The sequence below is a fragment of the Mobula hypostoma genome, chromosome 19, assembly GCF_963921235.1.
Source record: "Mobula hypostoma chromosome 19, sMobHyp1.1, whole genome shotgun sequence".
Taxonomy (NCBI): domain Eukaryota; kingdom Metazoa; phylum Chordata; class Chondrichthyes; order Myliobatiformes; family Myliobatidae; genus Mobula; species Mobula hypostoma.
The window spans coordinates 20,924,655-20,943,212 of record NC_086115.1 but is presented as its reverse complement, the minus strand read 5'-3'; the positions used below and the strand labels follow the sequence as shown (position 1 = coordinate 20,943,212).

At 44.2% G+C, this 18,558-nt stretch overlaps 1 protein-coding gene across 1 annotated transcript in view; it reads left to right on the top strand.

The window, feature by feature from the left end:
* Positions 1–16,151: 16,151 nt before the first annotated feature.
* The window catches only part of si:ch211-250c4.3 (uncharacterized protein LOC100535981 homolog), a 122,212-nt gene continuing 119,805 nt past the window's right edge, over positions 16,152–18,558 (top strand). The window contains exon 1 of the mRNA XM_063071510.1: positions 16,152–16,175. The gene's annotated coding sequence lies outside the window, so the exon portion shown is untranslated. The remainder of the gene's footprint in view (positions 16,176–18,558) is intronic.

Here is an 18,558-nt window from a genome sequence, read left to right as displayed (position 1 = left end):
CCCCCTCCAGCTTTCAAATCCCTTACTCACTCTTCCTTCAGTTAGTCCTGACGAAGGGTCTCGGCCTGAAACGTCGACTGCGCCTCTTCCTATAGATGCTGCCTGGCCTGCTGCGTTCACCAGCAACTTTGATGTGTGTTGCTTGAATTTCCAGCATCTGCAGAATTCCTGTTATTAGTATTGGACAGCCCTTTCTAGCTTTTTAACCCTGTCTGGTAGTCAGCACTTCAAAAGCAAATCGTGCTTCCACTGTGAAAGAGCTTCGGTGAATGTGTTTTGTAAATTATTTGCAATGTTCGTGAAGGCAGGAATTTAGGCTTTCAATAGTGGGAGAGGCTAGGACCAAAGGACACAGCGGCAGACATGGCTCAGGCACCCTTTCAACAGAGCCTAGGAGAAATGTTGTGATCCAGAGGATGGTGAATCTGTGGAATTCACTGCAACAGATGGCTGTGGAGGCCAAGTCTTTGGGTATATTTAAAGTGGAGGTTCTTGATTAGTAAGGGCTTCAAATGTTACAGAGAGATGGCGGGAGAATGGGGTGGAAAGGGATAATGAATGATGGCATAGTAGAGCAGACTTGATGGGCTAAATGGCCGAATTCTGCTCTTATGTCTTATGGTTTAATAACTATTGACCATCACTGGACTTGATATTGAAAGTGAAAGTTGATAAGCTCATGATTAGTAAGGGCATAAATGGTTATGGTTTTTTACACACCTGTCCTTGTAACTGTCTTGAATCATGGGAAGTTCACAACTACAGATGCGCTGGGCTGTCCGCACTACTCTCTACAGAGTCCTGTGATTAAGGGAGGTACAGTTCCCAAACCAGGCGGTGAAGCAGCCAGTCAGGATGCTCTCAATTGTGCCGCTGTAGAAAGTTCTTAGGATTTTGGGGCCCATACCAAACTTCCTCAGCTGTCTGAGGTGAAAGAGGTGCTGTTGTGCCTTTTTCACCACACAGCTGGTGTGTACAGACCGTGTGAGGTCCTCGGTGACGTGGATGCCGAGGAACTTGAAGCTGTTTACCCTCTCAACCCAAGGTCCATTGTTTTCCATAGGGGTTAGCCCATCTCCATTCCTCTTGTAATCCACTACCTGCTCCTTTGTTTTTGCGACATTGAGGGAGAGGTTGATTTCTTGACACCACTGTGTCAGGGAGATGACTTCTTCTCTGTATTGTTTGAGATAAGGCCAATCAATGTAGTGTCATTAGCAAATTTAATTAGCAGATTGGAGCTGTGGGTGGCGATACAGTCATGAATATACAGGGAGTAAAGGAGGGGACTCAGTACGCAGCCCTGAGGGCTCCTGTATTGAGAGTCAGAGGGTTGGAGGTGAGGGAGCACACTCTTACAACCTGCTGGCGATCTGACAGGAAGTGCAGCATCCAGCTACACAGGGTAAGGTCTCTGAGCTTCTTGTCGAGCCTGGATGGAACTATGGTGTTGAATGCTGAACTGTAGTCCAAATACAGCATCGTCACATAAGCATCCTTCTTCTCCAGATGTGTAAGGACGGTATGTTAGGGAAGTGGCTATTGCAGAAGTATTTGTGTCAGTAGGTGAATTGTAGGGGATCCATTCTGGGTGGTAGCAAGCTGTAGATGTAATGCTTGACCAGTCTCTTAAAGCATTTGCTTATTATTGAGGTGAGTGCGACAGGATGCCACTCGTTCAGGCATGTTACTTTGGTCTTTTTTGGTACAGTGACAATGGTGGATAATTGAAGCAGGAGGGCACTCTTCACTGGGAGAGGGAGAGATTAAAAATGTCAGTAAGCACACCTGCCGGTTGTGCTGCGCACATCCTGAGTACTCGCCTTGGGATGCTGTCCGGTCCCGCAGCCTTGCGACTGTCCACTCGTTGGAAACATCTGTGTGCCTCAGCCTCAGAGATGACCAGGTTGTAGGTTGTAGCGGTGGCTTTCCTCGGAGGCTCAGAGTTAGTGACATTGAACTGAGCATAAAAGTGATTGAGCTCATCTGGGAGAGAGGCCGCGATGGTGGCAGCACCACAATGCTTGGTTTTGAAGTCTGCGATGGTGTGTAGCCCTCACCGCAAGTCACAAGTTACGTTATTATCTGAGCCATGTTGATGGTGCTCAGTCTCCTTAGTAGAGTACAGGGTCAAATAATTGTGTTCTGATACCATAGCTAGAAATGACTTGGTTATCTCCTCTTACTCCATGTTTCTGTGTTTTGTAGCCAAGGACGAGGATTGTTTCTGTTTAATGTTCTACCACAGCCTCCAGTGTGTCCAGTTTGACTCCTATAACAGAGCCACCATTTCTAATCTGCTTATTGAGCCTGTTGGCATCATTCATGTCGATGTCATTGCTCGAGCACACCGCTGCATAGAAGATTATACTGGCAACAACAGACTAGTAGAACATGTGAAGGAGAGACCTGCATACTCCGAAGGACCTCAGTCTCCTCGGGAAGTAGAGGTGACTCTGGCCCTTCTTGTACACAGCCTCAGTATTGGTGCTCCACTCAAGTCTGTCATGAAAGGGATACATTTCTCCCGACGAGTGGAGAAACTGCTTTAATGCAGTGCTGAGCAGAAAACCAGGAAGCTTGACTGAAGTAAAGCAAAGAGCTTGAGGGACATTGGGCCTTGCTGACACAGTTTAAAGGCAATCCAAGAATGACTCCATAGTTGGACACAGTTTACAACAGGTTTTGAATCCCTGAGACTGCATTCACAGAGGAGATTAGTTTCTGACGACATTGGTGCTCAATCCAGTGCAAAAACCTCCATACTTTCTTCTAAACCTTTAAAATCTTAGACCAGAACAGCGCAGGAACAGGCCTTTTGGCCCACAAATTTTGTGTTGAATTAAATAAACTAGCAATTTAATGCCTAACAAAACTAAACCCTTCTGCCTACACAATGTCCATGTTCCTCTTTTCCCGTACATACTCATGTGCCAAATCTAAGAGTTTCTTAACATCTCTATAGTATTTGCCTGCACTACCAACCCGGGCGGTGCATTTCAGTCATCCACCATTCTCTATAATTGAAACAAACTTTCCACACGCTTCTCCTGTGAACTTAAAGAGAGTCAGCCACTTTAAATTTCTGGGCATTAACATATTGGTGACCTGTCCTGGGCCCAGCACAAAGATACAATCATGAAGAAAGTGCATCAGCATGTCACTGAACACCCTAACAAGCTTTTAGAGAGATACTGGGAAAGTACCTGACTGGTTGCATTGTGGCCTGGTATGGTGATTCAAATGTGCAGGAATCCAATGAAGAAGCTGCAGAGACTAGAGGACTCAGCCCAATATATTACAAGTACATCCGTCTCCACCATCAGTGGTATCTGCAGGATGCTGCCTCAAGAATTAAATTATATATATTTTTTGTGACGATGTGTTTATTATCTTCTGTGTGCCTTATGCTGTGTATGTCTATTGGTAATGTGGTTTGCACCTTGCCCCCAGAGGCCGTTTCATTTGGCTGCATAGAGGGTATTCATGTATGGTTGGATGACTATTAAACCTGAACTTGAAGTAGGCAACATCCATCATCAAATATCCCCACCATCCAGACCATGCCATCTTCTCACAGCTACCATCAGACAGGAGGTACAGAAGTCCCCATCACAGCTACTTCCCTTCAACCCTTCAGTTCTTGAACCAACGTGCACAACACTACCTCAGTATAGCAGCATTATCAAAATGCTGGAGGAACTCTGCAGGCCAGGCAGCATCTATGGAAAAAAAAGTATAGACAACGTTTCGGGCTGAGACCCTGCCGAAATGTCGACTGTACTTTTTTTCTCTAGATGCTGCCTGGCCTGCTAAGCTCCTTCAGCATTTTGTGTGTGTTGCTTAAATTTCCAGTAGCTGCAGATTTTTTTCTTGTCTGTGATAGTAACATGATTCTCTAAAATGGACTTTGGTTTTTTTTGTTGTAAATGTGTTCTTTCTTGTAAAAATTGTGAATCCTTTATGTTATGTAAATACAAACATTATAATGTCCATGCTGTCACCCAACTGACAGGAATATTTTTACACGAAGTATCCAGCTGCGTAAGGCTGCCAGTCTACAGCCACTAGCTGGCAGCAAACACATTGTGAATTTGCACCTCTGACCACAATATTTAGATTGCAGGACTCTCACTGCTGCCAGGCGGTTCGTTACAAAAGAGTAATTAGCTGCTAATCATTAACATTATAGCAACGCACATCAAAGTTGCTGGTGAACGCAGCAGGCCAGGCAGCATCTCTAGGAAGAGGTACAGTCGACGTTTGGGGCCGAGACCCTTCATCAGGACGGACACTGCTCCCCATCTGTAATTAACATTATAGAGTGGTTTTCATCTCCCTTTCAAAGCATCCCCCAGCACTTAACAGTTAATACATTTGCCCTCTGTTGGTCATTTCAGTACAGCAAACTGTCATAAGCAACAATGTCATAATGAACAAGCATCTATTTTAGAAATCTTGACTGAGTGATTAAATGTTGACTAGGATACCCAAGATCACATCCCTACTCAATGAACAGCAGATCTTTATAATAGTTAGTGTCACTACCTATTACATGGGACACCGAAACTCAAGTTCCCTCTCATTGCTCCCTGGCCTTGCACTAATCTCTGGATCATCTGGACAGTAAAGGCACCTATGTCAGACTATTGTTTATTGACCACACTTCTGCCTTCAATGCTATTATTCCAAGCAAATTCATCACCAAACTCCAGACCATGGAAGTTAATGTCTTCCTCTGCAACTGGATCCTTGGCTTTCAAGTTCAAGTTTATTGTCAGCTGATACATATATAACCAGACAAAACAGTGATCCTCTGGACCACATTGCACCCACAAAAAACAACACACCCAGCACATAAACCAAAATATTACCATAAATAAATTAATAATATATAATTCAAAATGCATGCAGTGCACAGCACAGATAAACAATAAACAGCTCACTGTTCTAGAGACAAGACCTCAGTGGTGGCAGGGTATTCATTACTCTCACAGTTTGAGGGAAGAAGCTGTTACCCACTCTGGCAGTCCTAGTCCTGATGTTTTTGTACCTCCTTTCTGATGGTAGTGGGTCAAAGAGACTGTGGGATGGGTGATAGGGATCCTCAATAATGCTTCAGGCCCTTTGTCTACAATGCTTCAAGTAAATGCCATAAATAGGGGCAAGGGAGACCCTGGTGATCCCCTCTACAGTTTTTACTATCCTCTGTAGCATCTTGCTGTCTGATGCCTTGCGGTTTCTATACCACATTGATGTAACCAGACAGGATACTTTTGATGGTACTCAAGTAGAAAGTTGTTAAAATGGGGACAGGGTGCTATTGCACGCCTGAATCTCCTCAGAAAGTGTAGACGCTGCTGTACCTTCTTGACTTGTGAGGAGACGTGGATCCAGATTAGATTGTCCGTTATGTGAACACCAAGGAATTTTGTTCTCTTCATTTTGTCCATGGCAGAGCCATTGATCTGCAATGGAGAATGGTCGGCCTGTGCCTTCCTGATGTCCACAATTATCTCTTTTGTCTTGTCCACATTGTTCTCACGTTTGACAAGCCTCTCCACCTTCTCTCTGTATGCTGACTCATCATTGTTGCTGATGAGTCCAACCACTGTAGCATCACAGCAAACTTGATGCTGCAGTGTGAGCTGGATCATGCAGGGCAGTCATGAGTCAGCAGAGCAAATGGCAGTGGACTGAGCACACAGCCCTGGGAGGGCACCAGTGCTCAACATGTTGGAGCTTGAGATGTTGCTGCCAACTCGGACTGACTGAGGTCTTTATGTCAAGAAGTCCAATATCCAGTTACAGAGAGGAGTGTTGGGTCCCAACGAGGACAGTTTGCCCACCAGCCTCTGAGAGATGATCATGTTAAATGACGAGCTGAAGTCGATGAACAACATCCTGTGTATGAGGCATTGTTTTCTAGGTGGGATAGGACTGAGTGGACAGCCAAGGCAATGGCTTCATTGGAACAGTAATGAACTGGAAAGGGTCCAATGTAGCTGGAAGGTGAGATTTTATACAATCCATTACCAGCCACTCGAAGCACTTCATGATCATTGCAGTCAGTGCCACTGGGCAGTAATCATTTTGTCCAGTTACCATTGTTGTCTTGGGCACTGGAATAATGGTGACTGCCTTGAAGCCGGCATGGACAGTGGACTATTTCAAAGAGATATTAAAGATATTTGTTAAGATTTCTGGTTGCTGGGCTGCACAGTCCCTCAGCACCTGACCAGGTATGTTGTCGTGCCCCAGCAGCTTTGCATGGGTTTACCCTGGCTAGGATCCTCCTCACCTTGACTGTGGCTAGAGAGGGTGCCTGTTTGTCAGGGAGAAGGGGCTTTCCTCGATGTCACATCATAAAATATGTCAGATCATGCATAGAAGACATTTAGCCTATCAGGAAGGGAAGTGTCACTGCTGTTGATGCACAGGGTAGGCTTATAATCAGTTATGGTTTGTATACCTTGCCACCTGCGCCCTATTTCCCTGGTGTCACAAAGGTGTTTGAATTTTTTTTTTTGCACACGCTCACTTTGCCTTCCTGGTGGCCCAGGAGTCTACAGCTCTTGCTGATCTTAGAGTCATCCTGTCCACTGATCTGAAGGTAGTGTCCCATTCCCGAAGCAGTGCACGAACATCTGGTTTCTGGTTTGCCCCTGGCAGTATTTAATCACAGTTATGTCCTCAATGCATTTTCCTTTGCAGCCAGTCACCAATCCCGCATATTCATCAATGTTGACATGATGATTGTAGGAAGCTGTCTCCCTGAATATGCTCCATGCTTTCAAAGCAGTCCTGCAGTGCCGTGGTAGCAGCTTCTGGCCAGGTCCTGATCTCCCTGTAAACTGCTTTGACTCGTTTAGCTAGTGGTCTGTATGTAGAGATTAGCAAAATGGATGTTGTGGTCTGAGTATCTGAGGTGAGGATGGGGAGCAGCCTTGTAGGATCCACAAACATTAGTATAAACTAGGTCTAATGTATTCTCTCCTCTGGTTGCAAAGTTGGCATGCTGTAGAAGTTTGGCAGGACTGTTTTTAAGTTGGTATGATTGAAGTCACCAGCAACAATGTAGACACCATTGGAGGGAGTGGCTTCGAAGTTGCAAGTGGCATCGTAGAGCTGCAATGCTTCCTCAGCATGAGCACGGGGACGCGGGGGGGGCGGGGGGGGGGCGTAAACAGCAATAACCATAATGGCAGTAAGTAGAAGGGCCTGCACTTCATCATTAAAAACTCTACTGTATCTGTGGTGTGCAGTGAGCAGCTAATATGGAGGCATTCACACACCAGTTCTTACTGGCGTAGACACACTGACCTCCTCCATGGGTCTTGTCGGAGATAACAGCATCTCTATCTACCAGAAGGAGATTAGGCCTTCGAGCTGAATGGCCAATTCTGGAGCCGTGCTTCAGTCAGGACGAGTGTGCAGCAGTCCCTCATCCCCTGCTGGTTCAGACACAGACGCAGGTAACCCAGTGATTGGAGGTTAACAGGTTGAATCATCGGGACTGCTTCCCTGCAGGGATCTGCTTTACTTCTCACTTGAATACTGGTGTGTTCACGGCTGTGTTCTCATGCACTGCTTCTGACAGCTGCTTCCCTGAGTAATTATAGTAGACCACAATGCAGAGCTCCCCGCATTAGTCCACATCCGCACAGTATCTTTGTTGTTCCACTCGCTAGTGAGGTAGACTTGCAGATTTTAGTGTTCTTTATGATCAGTCATAGAAAAGACGAACAGGGCAATAACTTTCACTGTTGATTAGAACCGGAGATGCTGCTGGAACCATGTGCACCACCATCTTCTGGCCCAACAGACTGCAGTCAGTAAGGAGAGGCAACAAAGGCTCCACACAATTATTGTAAATACTGGTGCCAACAAGACTGTGCCCTTCGTCGTCTACTCCACTCAGGGTACACTCTTGACCGTGTGGCCAGAGTCTGCTCTCACTCCATCTACACATTTGCAAATGATATCACTGTGGTGGGCCACACCACAAATAATGATGGGTCGGAGTACAGAAATAAGATAGAGAGCCTAGTGACATGATATTATGACAACAACCTTCCCTTCAATGTCAACAAAGCATAAGAGCTGGTGAATGACTTCGGAAGGGGGGGTGGGGTTGTTGCTCATGCTACTGTCTACATCAGTGATGTCATGAGAGTTGTCAGCTTCATGTCCTTAAGTGTGAATGTCGCCAATAGTCCTTCCCGGTCCAACCACTTTAATGTCACAGCCGAGAAGCTCACCAACACCTCTACTTCTTCAAGAGGCTAAAGAAATTCGGTATGTCCCCAATGACTCTTACCAATTTTTATTGATACACTGTAGGAAGTATTCTGCTGGATACATGATGGCTTAGTATGGCGACTGCTGTGCATGTGGCCGCAAGAAACTCCAGTGAACTACTGATGAGTTAACATGTTCTCTCAGCAGACAGGTGAATTTCCACCAAGTGCTCCTCTTTCCTCACAAATACCAAAGGCATGCTGGCTGGTAGGTTATTTGGTTCAGCAAATTACCCTAGTGGGTGATAAGGGAATGGGTGAAGTTGATGAACATGGAAGGAGGAGATAAGTGAGGAATGGGATTAATCAAAATACTCAAAGAACTAGCAAAGACTTGATGGGCTGAAGGGCCTCTGTCCCAAGGAAGAACTAGTCATCTGATTGTTTACTTCCATCAAAGTGAGCAGACTGAGGCTCGGTGATGCCTTGGATTGTTCAGGTGATAGGAAAGCAAACACCCATGCCATGATGGAACAAGGAGGAAGCCAGAATTTAGAACAAACAGGCAACAAGCTAAGGATTATTAATGGACAACACCAGAATGAAAATGAAATTATAAAACAGAACCATCTCAGATTACAAACATGATTACCAGCTGATATACTATAAGAGTACATTATACCTAAAAGATACTTTACTTATTTGCCTGACTTTCCTTTTTAAGATCCAAAGTAATGCTTATGTATGTATGTAGGTTGGTGAAATTACCATCGTAATTGACCCTCTTATGTTTGGCGGCAACGCAGTGGAATGGTGCTTGGGAGGGGCACGATGTGGTGCAGTCAGCAGAGGCAGTAGATGAACAAGTTAAAAGATCTGTATCAAATGGAAGCCTGCTAGCTCCTTCCTCATCATTTTGGTAGCACACATGAACTGTCATTAAAGCAGATCATGTAACGTTCCATCAACACTACAATTCACAGTAACATGTGTGATATGTGATTACTTCAAGTCTTGCCTGCTTTTTCATCCTGATGATGTAAAGTCATGAAACTTTCTAATGGATTGATGTAGTTTTTGGATTAACGATATTGACAACCTCCTCCCTCTTATACAACATAAAAGTGTATGAAACAGGAACAGATCATTTGGCCCATGATATTGTGCCAAATGAAATTAGTAATCAAATGCCCAACTAAACTAATCCCTTCTCATTACACAATTTCCATATCCTTCCATTTCCTGCAAATTCATGTGCCTATCAAAGATTCAAGATTGTTTAATTTGATTTCCAGTACACAAGTGTAAAGGGGAACAAAATAATTGTTACTCCAGATCCTTTGCAGTCTTTTCAAAGATGCCAGGGTTCAATGTTTCATCACTGCACTTCAACTTTTATCTAGTCATCCCGCTGGAGGTGAATCTCACAAACTATCTAGGAATGTGTGCTTGAATGTGTGAATAGACATGTTCTGGATGAGTAGATAAATGAAGATGATCAAGCAGCTCGGATTCAGATTCGTTTATTCATCATCCGTGCATCGAAACATACAGTGATATACATCATTTGCATTATCAAGCTGCCTGCAAATGTCACCATGCATTCTGGCACAAATATAGCACACCCACAATGTTCAGCAGAACAACACAAGCAACAACAACAGCAGACAGGTCACCAACCCCAGCACAGGCCATCTCCAAGCTTCCAACCTCCATTCCCTGGTCCAGTCTTACAGATATTGGGCCTTTGACTTCCAGACCTGCCAACCCTGGCCTTGACCATCAGGCTTCAACTTCTGGCCTCATTGACTTCAGCCTTCAACCTTAGGTATTGATCCCAGGACTCACCAACTGCGGAATTTTGAGCTTCTTCAGGCAACACATCAGTCCATGGCTTCCTGCTGCAATAAGGCCACACTCAGGTTGGAGGAACAACACCTTATATTCTGTCTGGGTAGCCTCCAACCTAATGACATGAACATTGATTTCTTGAAACTTCCAGTAATTGCCCCCCTTTCTCTTTCACCATTCCCCATTCCCAGTTCCCTCTCTCACCTTATCTCCTTACCTGCCCAAACCTCCCTCTGGTGTTCCTCCCCCTTCTCTTTCTTCCACAGTCTTTTGTCTTTCCTATCAGATTCCCCCTTCTCCAGCCTTTTATCTCGTACACCAATCAACATACCTGCTCTACTTCACCTCTCCCCCCTCCCAGTTTCACCCATCACCTACTACCTTGTACTTCTTCCTCTCCTACCCTCACTTTCTCATCTCTTTTTTTTCCAGTCTTGATGAAGGGCCTCAGCCTAAAACATCAACTGTTTACTCTTTTCCATAGATGTGCCTGGCCTTCTGAGTTCATTCAGCATTTTGTGTATGTTATGGGACTTTGAACTCCGTGCCTCAAACACTGGACTCATGCAAGTTTCCAGTCCCAGAACTCAGCAGCCATAGGGTTCATGCCTGCCCGGACTCATAGTCTTGCAGACATCAAGGCTCCGACTTGCAGACATCAGGCCTTGACTTCCAGGCTCACCGACTTCGGTCTTCAGCCCTCATTATCGACCCCAGGACCCGCTGATCATGGGACTCTGAACTCTGGGCTCACACGGCCTTCCAACCATGAAACTCACCGTCCTGGGGAGACTCACCTACCTGAGGGATATGGGGTGGGGGGGGGGTCACCTGCCCTCATCCTTGTGGCCCGCTGGTCTTTGTCTCAGTGCCTGCTGATCTGACGGGGATCACACACCTTCTACCGCGGAATTCTTTGGTCTGAATACCTGTTTCACTGTTAATGCAATATTAATTCAGGGATATGAACTGTAGTGAAATTGCTGACCATTCTGTTTAAAAGCAGCTGTAAAGCACTCAGAAAGGTAATATTGGGGCTAGCACAGGGCTCTGGTCAGTGTGCCACATGAAGGCAGCTCCTTTTTGTTGCTCTATGTTTTAGGATTATAAGATACTAAGCATTAATTTGGTGTCATGAAAAGTTTACCAAGCCCTGTGGTAATTATTAGTAGCAAATAACATATACCACAAATATTTGAAGAAAGTGTCACATTCCTGGTAGGTCAGTCTGCTCCGAGAAGCATATCAATTAAAGATAAAGCAAAGCTTTGCAATATAAAACTCTTATCAGGAAGTCTTTATCATGAAGCAAAATGTAATTAAGTCTATAGAAAAGAAAGTTCAGAGTTACAATTGTTTCAAGTGGTACCAGATTGTACTAAAACCAACAAACCAGAGGTCAAATGTTAATTCCCCGACTCATTTTAAACAGGCTGTAAAAACACAGACTTTGTTGATATGTTAAATCCTCATCAGACAGGAACACATACACAAAATCATCAACTGGAATTTCCTCTTGAATCTTTTCACTTTTTTTTAAGATTCTACAACCCTTTTGATCAAGAGTTTGGTCTCAATCATACCCTTATATGGTTCAATGTCAAAATTTGTTTGATCAGACTCTCCTGAAGCGCCTTGAGGATTTTGCCACATTAATAGAACCATTAAATATAAATAGTTTTTACTCAGTGAGAGATAATCCTGAAAGGTTATGTTGAAGTGAATATTGAATGCCTGTTCACAATAGTATATGCTTTGTAAACAAAGAGATCAGGATTAGCAAAGCATAGAATGCATATATCAAACAGAATGCAAGATACATTTGTGAGAGAAATTGTATTGTTGAATATTTGATTTTCATTGAGTCTGAGAAAGTGACAATAATTTTATTCAAATAGCCATGTTGGCCTCTTGGCCTCTGATAAAGTCATAGAAAAGTACAGAAACATGCCCTTTGACCCATCTAGTCTATGCCAAGCCATTTAAACATAATCCCATCAACCTGCACCTGAATGGACCTGATACTGAGTCCTTGCAGCCCAGTTCCTCACTGCCCACTCTAGCATGTCTTTTGTCTCAGACCAGGTCAAGATAGAAAGCATATTTGCCCTCACCCTTTAACTCTTGCTGCCAAGGTGCATGTTTTGTTGTTCCTCTCTGTGCCTTGTGGCGTATTGGGCGGCAACTGGTCTGTTTTTTATGAGGCCGGATAGAAAGCATGCAAGGAGCTGGCCAGATTCGAACCTGGGGCCACTTACCCCGAAGTCCCATGAGGATGCCACTGCACCACCAGCCGGCTTAAGGTGCATGCTTTCCTATAATGTAACTACAACAACAACAACTCTTCGATGTCTTCACTAGGGACCAAGAATGAGGGAGCTAAAGTTCAACTCATGAATCTAGTCAACAGAGGGACTGAGGAAGCTAAGTTTGGTCAGTCCTATAACATTTAACACTGAAAGAGTGAAAATGGAATTAGATCAGGTGACACTCGTCCTGGGTGAATCCACTCCACTAAGCAGGCTATCACCACCCTACCATCAGAGCACTAGAAGAACACTATCTGCCAACACTGGGCAGCAGCAGATGGTCACTTTAGATTCCACTGAGTTTTGCTGGTGAAGGTCTGTGATCCTTGGGCAGGATGGCAATCAGCAATCCAGGAGGGACGAAACAGGCAGACTGTCAAACCACATTACTGCTGCCCACCTTATCATATTAAAGGAATTCATGCCCGGGCATGTTAGAAATGGAGTGGATACAGGTCATCCTCAAGCCCTAGTGACTGTCTTGGAAGAAGAACAGAAGAATTTTAACCTTCATGGATCAAATATTCTTCTGACCTTCAATGAATTTACTAAAATGGTAGGCCACAGCTGCCAAGTTTACGATTAATGTATGCTCTTACAGCACCTTGTGTGCATTTGAAAGGGAAAATATAACTACAGCTGTGAAGATCCCTGATGACCCTGTGATCTCTGTCTCAGATGCTGATGTTAGGCTGTCTTTAAAGAGAGTGAACCCTTGCAAGGGGGAAAGTCCCTATGGAGTACTTGGTAAGGCTATGAAAACCTGTGCCAACCAACTAGCAGGAGTATTCAAGGACATTTTCAACCTCTCACTGCTACGGGCAGAAGTTCCCACTTGCTTCAAAAAGGCAACAATTATACCAGTGCCTAAGAAGGATAATGTGAGCTGCCTTAATTACTATCCCCTGGTAGCACTCACACCTACAATGATGAAATGCTTTGAGAGGTTGGTCATGACTAGACTGAACTCTTGCGTCAGCAAGGACCTGGACCCATTGCAATTTGCCTATCGCCACAATAGGTCAATGGCAGATGCAATCACAATGGCTTTTCACACGGCTTTAGACCACCTGGACAACACAAACCCCTATGTCAGGATGCTGTTCATCGACTATAATTCAGCATTTAATACCATCATTCCCACCCGACAATCCTGATTGAGAAGTTACAAAACCTGGGCCTCTGTACCTCCCTCTGCAGTTGGATCCTCAGCTTCCTAACTGAAAGACCACAATCTATGCGGATTGGTGATAACATCTCCTCCTCGCTGACGATCAACACTGATGCATCTCGGGTGTGTGCTTAGCCCACTGCTCTACTCTCTTTACATCCATAACTGTGTTGCTAGGCACAGTTCAAGTACTATCTATAAATTTGCTGATGATACATCCATTGTTGGTAGAATTTCAGGTGGTGACGAGAGGGCATACAAGAGTGAGATATGCCAACTAGTGGAGTGGTGTCACAGCAACAACCTGGCACTCGACGTCAGTAAGATGAAAGAGCTGATTGTGGACTTCAGGAAGGGTAAGATGAAGGAACACATACCAATTCTCATAGAGGGATCAGAAGTGGAGAGGGTGAGCAGTTTCAAGTTCCAGGGCATCAAGATCTCTGAGGATCTAACCTGGTCCCAACATATCGATGCAGTTATAAAAAAGGCAAGACAGCAACTATACTTCATTAGGAGTTTGAAGAGATTTGGTATGTCAACAAATACACTCAAAACGTCTATAGATGTACCATGGAGAACATTCTGACAGGCTGCATCACTGTCTGATATGGGGGGGGGGGTGCTACTGCACAGGACCGATAAAAGCTGCAGAGAGTAGTAAATCTAGTCGGCTCCATCTTGAGTACTAACCTACAAAGTACCCAGGACATCTTCAGGGAGCGGTGTCTCAGGAAGGCAACGTCCATTATTAAGGACCTCCAGCACCCAGGACATGCCCTTTTCTCACTGTTACCATCAGGGAGGAGGTACAGAAGCCTGAAGGCACACACTCAGCGATTCAGGAACAGCTTCTTCCCCTCTGCCATCCGATTCCTAAATGGATATTGAACCCTTGGACACTACCTCACTTTTTAAATATATATTATTTCTGTTTTTTGCACGATTTTTAATCTATTCAATATATGTGTACTGCAATTGATTTACTGTACTTATTTATTTATTATTATATTTTTTTCTTATATATTATGTATTGCATTGAACTGCTGCTGTTAAGTTAACAATTTCACAGCACATGCTGGTGATAACAAATCTGATTCTGATTTAAAACTGGAGGCTTTGCAACCTAATTTCCTATTTGACCTTATTTTAATATTTGGAATATTGCGTTATCTCTAAAGTCAAAATGAACTGAAAAGCAATCAGGTAACATAATAACTGATAGTAATTAAAGATCTATTGCAGAACTCCTGCCTTCATTATCTCCCCTTCCTTACTTCCCACCTTCACCTCATGTTCTCTTTCCCATTCTCTACCCTCTCTATCTCACACACCATTATCTTCTCTCTCTCTTACCCTTTCTTTACCCTCCTGTATTATCTCCTCACCCTGCTCTATCTCTTTCTCACTTCTCCTCCAACTCTCATTCTCTGTGGTCTGTCTCTGCCACTCTTACACTTGCCTCCCCTTCCTCTCTTTTGTATCTCTCCTCCTCTGTCCCTTTCTCCCACCCCATCTCGATTTCTCTACAGTCTTGTTCAACCCACTACTCTCGTTCATCTCACTACTCTCCCTCCCCCTTATCTCACAACCTCTCTCCCTTTCTCCCTCCTTTCTCCCTCCTCTATTGTACCTCTCTTGTCTTCTCCTATCTCCTTCCCCTCCTCTTTGTCTTCCTCTTCCAGTTTCTTTACATTGGTCTGTTATCTTTTTTGACAGCAGTGCCCTCTCCCCTTCTCCCTCTGCTCTTCTTCTCCCTCTCTCTCTCTCACTCATCACAAATCTTTTCTATCTCTATTTATTTGTCCCTCCCTTTGTTTCCAGTACACATATATTTGCCTTGTCTATCTCCCTACAATCTGTCTTTCTTAAGCTTCAGACCTCTACCTCTCAGTTTCCTGCTCTCCGTTCTCCTGCTCTCACCAACTCTGAGGCTTGTTTTTCCTTTCTCCTTCTCCCTCTCCCTCCCTCTCCCTCCTCCCCCCATTCTCAGATTGCTTTCCTTCATGCCACTTTATCTTCTCCAATCCTCTCTCTTAATCCTGTCTTTCTACTCCTTTCCCTTCTTCACCCTCTCCCTCCTTTTTACCATGAATTTCTCTACCAGAGTTTCACTCTCCTCCCAGTCTCTCCCCCTTCCATATTTTTAACCACTCAATTCTCCCTTTCCCTGTTTCTCTTCCCTCAGTCCCTCTCCCTCGTGCTTCCCCTTTCCATCACTCATTATCTCCTTCCTCAATAGAATAGTCCAGCCTGACACATTATAACTGACAAAGAGATGCTGTAAAAGCCTGGCTGGTATTTGTCCTCACAGACTAAAGTAAGATTATATTGGGGAATACAGAAATGGCAGGGAAATTAAACATCTGTTGTATTTGTCTTCACAGAGGAAATAGAGAAGAACTACAAGACTAGAGTAAAACTCTAGGGATTTAAAGAAGAAATGAGCATTAACAATAGATTCTTGCTCAAGAAATAAATAGAACTGAAAGGCATTAAATCCTCAGGACCTGATGATCTGCATTCTGGGATTCAGAAGGAAGTGGCTTTAGAGATGGTGGACTGTATTCCAGAGATTCCAGAATGGTTCACACAGACTGAAAGGTAATGGATGTAAATTCACAATTTAAGAAAGGAGACAGAAAAGAGGGAATTAAAGCTTACTGTCAGGAATGTAAGGAAAATGTTGGCAAATGTTGTGGTTTGGTTTTAGAATTGGCTTGCCCATAGAAAACGTAAAGTAATGGTTACTGTTTCATGTTCTGACTGGAAGTCTGTGGTGTTCCACAGGGATCCATACTGGGACCTCTGTTATTTGTGATACATTCAAAGGTTTCAAAGGTACATTTAATGTCAGAGAAATGTATACAATATACATCCTGAAATGCTTTTTCTTCACAACCATCCACGAAAACAGAGGAATGCCCCCAAAGAATGAACAACAGTTAAATGCTAGAACTCCCAAAGCCCCCCACCAGCTCCCCTCCCTCCCATGCACAAGCAGCAGCAAGGAACAATCCCCCCTTCCCCCACTGGCAAAAAAAAGCATCAGCACCTGCCACCGCGCACTCAAACATGAGCAAGGCAACAGCAAAGACACAGACTTGCAGTTACCCCAGAGACTACATTGTTCACCCGGCATTCGACGTACCACAGGCTCTCTCTCTCTCTCTCTCTCCCTAATAAGGTATCTCGTTCCACAGCGAGAGGGGAGACATAACAAACAACTCGCTGGTTTATGATGTTAAAAGTCCGTTGCATCGCTTTTTCCGAGTTCTGTGCCCAAAGATCTGGGGTCTCTGGGTACACAGCCTTAGATCTTCCATCTCCCACGACACACTAGTCTTCTGCTCGGACACCAACTTCCGATCCCCCCGTCTCCAGGGCTACGAAAACTTTGGTCCTGCAAAGGCGAGCGGAGCTCTTAGGCTTAGCCCTAAGTTTGCAAGTGATGCAAGGAATAGGGGCATTATGGATAATTTTAGAAGGTTGCCCTAAGATACAGTGAGATATAGATCAGTTGTAGAATGTAGAAGGAGTTTAATTTGGCCAAGTCTGAGTGTCGCACTTTGGAAGAGCAAATGTCAAGTGACAGCACACAGTTAATTACAGAGCCTTTAAAAGCATCTATCCTTCCTTCCCTCCCCTCCCCTCCCTCCCTTTCCTTCCTCCCTCCCCCAACGATAGAGTAGTGGAGAAGGTGTATAGGATGCTCACCTTTATTCGACAAAGCTCTTGAGTTCTTGCATCAGGAGGTTATGTTGCAGATTTGGAGTATTGCATTCAATTCTGGTTGCTCCATTATAGGATGCATGTCAATGCTTTGGAGAGGGTGCAGAAGGGGTTACCAGGATGTTGTATAGATTAAAGGGCCTATGCTATGAGGAAACATTAGAAAAACAAGGGTTGTTTTCTCTGGAGCAGTAGAAGCTTGGGGCAGGCCTGATAAAAGTTTATAAAATTGTACGAGGCATAGGTAGACAGGTGGCTTCTTTTTTTCCCCAGAATTGAAATGTCTTATCCTAAAGGGCATGTATTTAAGATGAAAGGGTGAAAGTTCAAAGATGTGTGGAGCAGGTTTTCTTTACTTGAAGTGAGTGCCTGGGATGTCCTGCCGGGGGTGGTGTAGGAGGTAGATATGATAAAGACATTTATGAGGGTCTTATATAGGCACATGGATATGCAGAAAAAGGACGGAGATAGACTGTGTGCAAGGAAAAGGGATTAGGTGCCATTAGCTGAATTAGGTCGGTAAACATCATTGGCCGGTAAACATCATTGGCCGAACGGCCTGTTCTTTGCTGTATTATTCTATGTTCTATTTATGATTAAAGTAGATATAAAGGAAGCTCTAGAAAGTAAAAGTAAGATTAAACAGAGAATGAACATGGATTTATGAAAGAGCATAGTCATACAGCACAGGAACAGGTCCTTCAGCCCATCATGTTTCTGCTGACCATCAAGAGCCTATTTATGCTAATCTCATTTACCAGCATTTGGTTTGTAGCCTTCTGTGCCCTGATGATTCAAATGCTTCACCAGATACTTCTTACATGCTTTCACAACCCACTTGGGTAATACATTTCAGATCCTCTCTAAACTTTACCCCTTAACCTAAGCCTTAGACACCCCTCCTGTGGTATAAAGCTTCCTACTTTCTACCATACCTATACCCCTCATAATCATACAGTATTTATCAGATTCACCTTCATCCTCCTCCACACCAAAGGAAACTATCCCAACATATCCAGTTTCCTCATAATTAAAAAGCTGCATCCTGGGTAACAAATTGCCTCTGTACCCTTGCCTCTGCCATTATGTAGCAACCAGAAATATGCACACAGCATCTCCTCCACATTCACCACCAGCACAGGTGCACCAGAGGTACTTAGCCCCTGCTTTATTCACCCTGTACCTATGATTGTGAGGCTAAGTACAGCTCCAATGCCATAGTTAAGTTTGCTGACAACACCACTGTTGTTGATTG